General features: G+C 39.0%; 1 protein-coding gene across 1 annotated transcript in view; it reads right to left on the reverse strand.

The window, feature by feature from the left end:
• The window catches only part of LOC113826304 (protein rolling stone), a 118,007-nt gene extending 117,704 nt beyond the window's left edge, over positions 1-303 (reverse strand). Inside the window, exon 1 of the mRNA XM_070129526.1 lies at positions 43-303. The gene's annotated coding sequence lies outside the window, so the exon portion shown is untranslated. The remainder of the gene's footprint in view (positions 1-42) is intronic.
• Positions 304-6,465: the final 6,162 nt, after the last annotated feature.

Here is a 6,465-nt window from a genome sequence, read left to right on the forward strand (position 1 = left end):
CGGCTGCAAAAGTTCAGAAAGATAGGGCACCTGTCAACTAACCTGCGGCTTTATTGGCAGGGGAAACTGGGAAACAATTCCTCTCGACCAGTGAGTGTGTGTGACCTGAACGTGGTAAGCACCAAATCACTTCTGTGACATTTAATAGCGAGGGCGAGAAGCACATGTAAACAGCGCCTCCCGCCATGCCACCTTGTGCGCGCGCGTCGTCGGCCGCTCGAGTTCCCATGTGGCCAATTTTTTTTCTCTCTCTCCTGCTGTGTCCTCCTCCTCTAATATTTGGACGCCGTGCCCCGTTGATTCACACTGCCAGGCACGCGGGAAGACTTCCAATATCGCGGCGAAATTGGCAGCGTCGCGGGCGAGAATTGGCGTGCGGATTTCTTCCTCGTTGGCACCTCAACACCTCAGGCCACGCCCCCCTCTTCTACGCGAAGCTCCTCCCCGCCTATAAACAGTAGCAACAAATGTTCGGCGAACCTGTCAGTGCGGCTGGTCGAGGGTGGGCCTCTGTCACACCCTCCAGCGGCACTCCAATCCTTATTATCAATCAATTATGAACCCGATTTGAATGGAAATTTAGTATGAATAGCCTATTTACTCCTTCCTCTTCTTTTACTCGCAGAATTCACGCCGAAAGGGCCAGGGATCTGTGTGAAAATGACGCGCGGGTGAGTGACAGTGGCTGATCCGAGCGGCGATTTAGCCTGACCGCACGTGAAGAGAATTGATGTGAATTTGATTATGGTGGCAGGTTCTGTCGGGCCTTCTGTGAGCTCAGCTGCTGCCATCTGTGTCGGCAGCTGTGTGCGTGTGTGTTGCAGTGTGTGTGTGTTCCAGTGTGTGCGTTGCAGTGTATGTGGGTGTGTGCATGCGTGTGTGTGTGTGATTGTGTGTTCCAGTGTGAGTGTGAGATTGTGTTCCACTGTGTATGTGTTTGTGTTCCAGTGTGTGTGTACCAGTGTGCGCGTGTGTATGTGTGTTCCAGTATGAGAGCGTGTGTATTAGTGTACGTGTGTGTATGTATTCAAGCGTGTGTATGTGTTTATCTGTATGTATGAATATATCTTTCTAATGCACGTATACAAGCGTGTTTTATATGTTTACTTGGGTATATACAAGATGTTTGTATTACATTACATTCTGAAGGACTTTTTTTCTGTCTTTTAGTAGATTTTACAGGAAATCTGAAATTTTATTGTGACATTTTTATATGCCTCATAAAAGGGGTTATCTTATCGTTATCAGCCCCCTTGTTCATTTCAATCTTCATGGAAAATCTGTATTTATGAATATATTTCTTCCCTATGCTCTTATTATATTCAATTGTAGAAGGAACATTTGAGCGAAATATTTCTTACTTGTTATAAAAACTGCAAAATATATCATCATGTATAGGCCTATGACAGCGTCGAATAGCATGTTCTTAATATTAAGAGTACGATAAATAAATACTAGTTTAGTCACAATTTTCATTAATATAAAAAAAAATCATGTTACGTAATCCACCAAGAAAATTGAGACCTAGAAAATAACCGTAAATGCAAAAAAAAAATAAAAATAAAAATAAAAATAAAATAAAGAAATAGCAAAAAATAATATAAAATAATAAGAAAATAAACAAAACGATAGGCAAAATAAACAAATAAACCCACTGACATCCCTGCATAAAAATAAAAATAAAAAATACAATCTTGACAAATATGAAAGACTGCAGCCATTCATCTTGTTTCGCTGGGCCATTTATTTACCAATCCTGGCCTCACGGTACACGTGGCTAAACTTCGTCATCCGGCCTACGATTTGATGTATGAATGCAAAAAATGTATGTGTGTGTGGTAGGAAGAGAGGGAGAGAGAAGGGGGAGAAAGAGAGGGAGAGGGATGAGAGAGAGAGAGAGGGAGGGAGGGAGGGAGAGAGGGAGAGAGAGAGAAGGGGGAGAAAGAGAGAAAGAGAGGGAGAGGGAGAGAGAGAGAGAGAGGGAAGGGAGTTAGGGAGGGAGGGAGGGAGAGGGAGTGAGAGAGAGAGAGAAAGAGAGAGAGAGAGAGAGAGAGAGAGAGAGGGAGAGAGGGAGATGGAGAGAGAGAGAGAGAGAGAGAGAGAGAGAGAGAGGGGGGGGGGAGAGGGAGGAGGGAGAGAGATAGAGAGAGAGAGGGAGGGATGGAGGGAGAGAGAGAGAGAGAGAGGGGAAGTGGGTAGGAAATAGGGAGAAAGGGGAAGGGGAAGAAATATATATATATATATGTGTGTGTTTGTGTATGGAGAGAGAGAGGAAAGGAAAGAGATACATAGGGAGAGAGTGAGAGAGAGAGAGGATAGATGGAAAGAGAAAAGGAAATGAACTGTGATAAATAAAAGGGAGAGGCTGACACAGAAAGAGAGTCAGTGGTAGTGGCGTGAGATAGAGAGAGAGAGAGAGAGGCAAACAGAGAGGAAGAATGTCTGTGAGAGAAAGCAATGTGATATATAAAAGGTGTTAGATCTGGCATATGTATCGAGAAAGAAAAAAGAGGAATATCAAAGAGGAGAGATGAGAGAAATTAAGAGGAAGCGAAAGAGCGGGTGATAGAGAATGGCAGAGAGAGAGGGAGAGAGAGAGAGAGAGAGAGAGAGAGAGAAAGAGAGAGAGAGAGAGAGAGAGAGAGAGAGAGAGAGAGAGAGAGAGAGAGAGAGAGAGAGAGAGAGAGAGAGAATGGCAGAGAGAGTGAGAGAGAAAGACTGAGTGAGAGAGAGAGAAAGGCAGAGAGAGAGAGAGAGAGGGAGAGCGAGAGAAAGAGAGAGAGAGAGAGAAAGGCAGAGAGAGAGAAAAAAAATGGAGAGTGAAAGAGAGAGAAAGAGAGGCAGGCGAGACATTCGAGACAAAAAAAAATAAATAAATAAAAGAATTAGTGAAACAGAAACAAGACGTCCAGTTAAGGAAAAAAGTGACCGTATTCTGATATCACACAACACTAGGGCATAGATCCAGTTCTGCCACCAGCGCACAGCACGGTTTGATATGAACTTTTAGTGTTTGAAATCTCTGAAAAGATAGATCAATTTTCACTTTATTGGTGCAGTTAATCTTTTCTTTATACATTCAGTATTACTCTGAAGAAAACTGCATATCTCTAGCTACCAAGAAAGTCCTTACATCGTGTTTTGATATTATTTCAAAGATCATGATTATTCTATGTCATTTCGAATTTTATGATTATTCCATATTATTTCAAATTCCATGATCATTTTTTACTATTTCAAATTCCATGATTATTCCATATTATTCCAAATTCCACGATTATTCCATATTATTCCAAATTCAATTATTATTCCACATTATTTCAAATCCCAGGATTATTCCATATTATTCCATGCATCCTCTATCAATTATTTCTCTACAGCCACAGGTGAATTTCGAAAAAAAAGTTAGCCACTGTCACAAAAATAATAGACTCAATTCCCTTTAAAACCTCGCAGCCGCAGACCTGTAACAGCTGACCGTGAATCTCTCCATGTCGAAATGAATAAATGATTTTAACATGTCGGTTTAATCTCTAGCCATACGCTGTGTAGTTTGTTTAGAGGACACAGCTTTCAACTTTAAAAATAACCTTTATGGTAAATCAGGTTCAGCCTTTCTAAGCATTGGCGTTCGATTCGGTGTATTCTTTAAGGAAACGAACGTCGAATATTGTCTTGATTCTTTTTCCCGCCTTTTTTTCAGGACTCGTTTCAGCCCCGGGGATTTTTTTGTTTTTTGTTTTTTGTTGTTGTTTTTTTTAAGAATATCGAGTCTGTTATCCGATCTGGTTGTCTTCCATGTTTTTTTTCCTTCGTTTTCATGTTACATCCTGTTCTTACGTCACTCTTTCAGAATATCACGAGTAACGCTTAAGATTAGGCTCTTAAATACTTATTGCTTTCATGATACGGTAGATAAAACCGCCGCAAAAGTTATGTAATTATACTTCTATTGACCAAGTTACGAAAACATGTTTTTATTTCTCCAGATATCGCACATGAATATTAAGATATTCAGCTACAGAGTAAACAGATTATCAATTAACTCTCTTGACTCGACCCTCCTCTTGAAAGAAATCATTAATTGCTCTCAGACGCCTATGATTTGATTTACCTTCGGGAGATACGTTGAAGCTGGTTACGCACAAGTCAGGCAGATGGAAATCATTGAACGTCTAGACAAGGATTTCATGTTGTTGCCTTTTACATCAATAGAAGTGGGAACATATTTTACTAAAAGCTTTACTTATTTTGAAATGGGGTACAAGCGTGTGGGTTGGACACGGTTATTTACGCGAAAGGCAAAACAGCCTGCAGTGTTTTTATTATAGAACAGAACGCTATACACAAACTAGATCTACTGAAAAGCGATTTTCAAAACCATCATCCACTTGAAAATTAAATCCAAGAGAATTTCGAAACTACTGTCTTGTTCTTTTATATAAATCTAGTGTTCTTTTCCCACATCTATTCATGTACAACGGACAATTCCACCTTACAATGCAAAAGTTAAATGTCATGTTTATGTCCGAGAAGGCAAGATAATTCTTGCCTTCTTTAATTCTTGAAAAAATTCAAGATAATTTGCCGTTTAGACAAACCTATAAGTAGTGTGCGTTCTCAGAGCTGAGGAGGAAGTTATTGCAGTAAATAAAATGAATATTTACACAAAGGTGCTTCTGCATTGCAAGAAGCATGGACACAGTCAATCCACAAGCTCAGATTATAAAGAAAACAGCAAATAGTGTTGATGGGTGTGGAAATGCTGTTGTAATAAGAAAAAATAGAATATGCTGTAATTTCTTGAGGCAAGATAATAAGATTTAGCGGACATTTCCAATCTACAAAACCATACAAAATATGTGAGCAAATAACCCACAAGGCTAGAGATAAAAACAGGCAAGATTAATAGAAATATGTTTTTTCATGATGAGACAGAAAGAAAAATTTCTACTTTCAACTTATCACAGGATGAGAACAGAGAGAACGATTCCTACCAAACAATCAAAATAAATTATATTAATGAATAAAAAACATCAAATCATACAAGGAAGTGTCAACCGCAAGAAAATTGTCATGCAGGTAAACACAGCAGCTGGCGTTTGTGCAATGTCAACACTATGCCAAGACGATCCCAAACCTGAAGACTGAGTTATGATCATACTAATTTCAGGATTGTATGACCAGAATGTAGTTGTGGTTTCATCTGTAACTAAGTACAGTAAGGCATATGGAGATATGACTATAGTGACTTACTGTTGACAAGGAATATTGTTAGTGTTGGCAATGCAAGACAGAGTTGAGTTATTGTGTAGATATATAGACGGAATGGATACAGAGAAGATTAGTAGGCACATTAGAGTTAATACGTGATGTTATTTATTCATCTATCTTACATTAGTGCTGACATACTCATTCCATATTCCTCTATTGGAACATCTAGTATAATTCCATCTTTATCTACTAGTACATCCACTATACCGTTAATGTGGTGGATATATTACATGGAAGTCGTCCTCATTATTATATTAATATTATAGAACAACATTATGTCCACAAAAAACAAGGCTTAAAAGAGGAGTTAAATTCACCAAGATTTCTCACACGATACCGATTAACATGAAATGCCAACCAGTTTATGAAAAAATAATTGCTTTCGCTTTTAGAAGTTAAATAAATCTAAGAAAGAATCATAGACAGGAAACGGAGCTGAAAATGAATATTCATAAATCCTATTCCACCATCAACACAAAAGATAATGTATGAATCTTGTCTTACAACAGAATAATCTTTTTTTAAGGAAATAAGTTGAAACACTGGTGGGAGGGGGGGGGGTTGGCGGTGGAGGCATCCGAATGGGCGGAGGGAAATAAGATTTTAAACTTTGTATCTAAATCGAAAAAGTGCTTATTTCATGTGTGATTATATATCCAAGATGAATTAATTTTTCATAATATTTCTCTTTACTAGGCCTCATATTCGAGTCTTTAGGACATACAATGAAGGAGGGGGCCCCAGACCACACGCCACTGAGCTGAAAACATGATATTTTCTGATATTTCTATGTCGCGTCACCAATACGGGAAGAAGGCATAATATATGTAGTAAACTGAAACCAGGAATTATGCAAAAAAAAAAGGCTGTTTGATCTACAAGGTTGAAGTTGAGGGACAGGCGTCGACCAAATAAGTTAGTGTTCCAGATAATTTTAAGGAGTGGTGCCAGTGCTGAAGATAATAAACGCATGTAATAATGGCGAATTTTGTGCCTTTCTCCCAAAATACAGAAAGATATGCAGGATTATAAACGGTTGAAATACCTATAGATTAAGCTGCAAATATACATCCTTTCACGGGTATGTGGGGCACTACGGAAGGGCTTTCTGTTAATAACCTAATACCTGATTTTTGTCTTAAGAAGATTCTGCCGTCAAAACTATGGAATTTCCGAACAAAGCTGGGATAC

Source organism: Penaeus vannamei, chromosome 14 (genome assembly GCF_042767895.1).
Source record: "Penaeus vannamei isolate JL-2024 chromosome 14, ASM4276789v1, whole genome shotgun sequence".
NCBI lineage: Eukaryota > Metazoa > Arthropoda > Malacostraca > Decapoda > Penaeidae > Penaeus > Penaeus vannamei.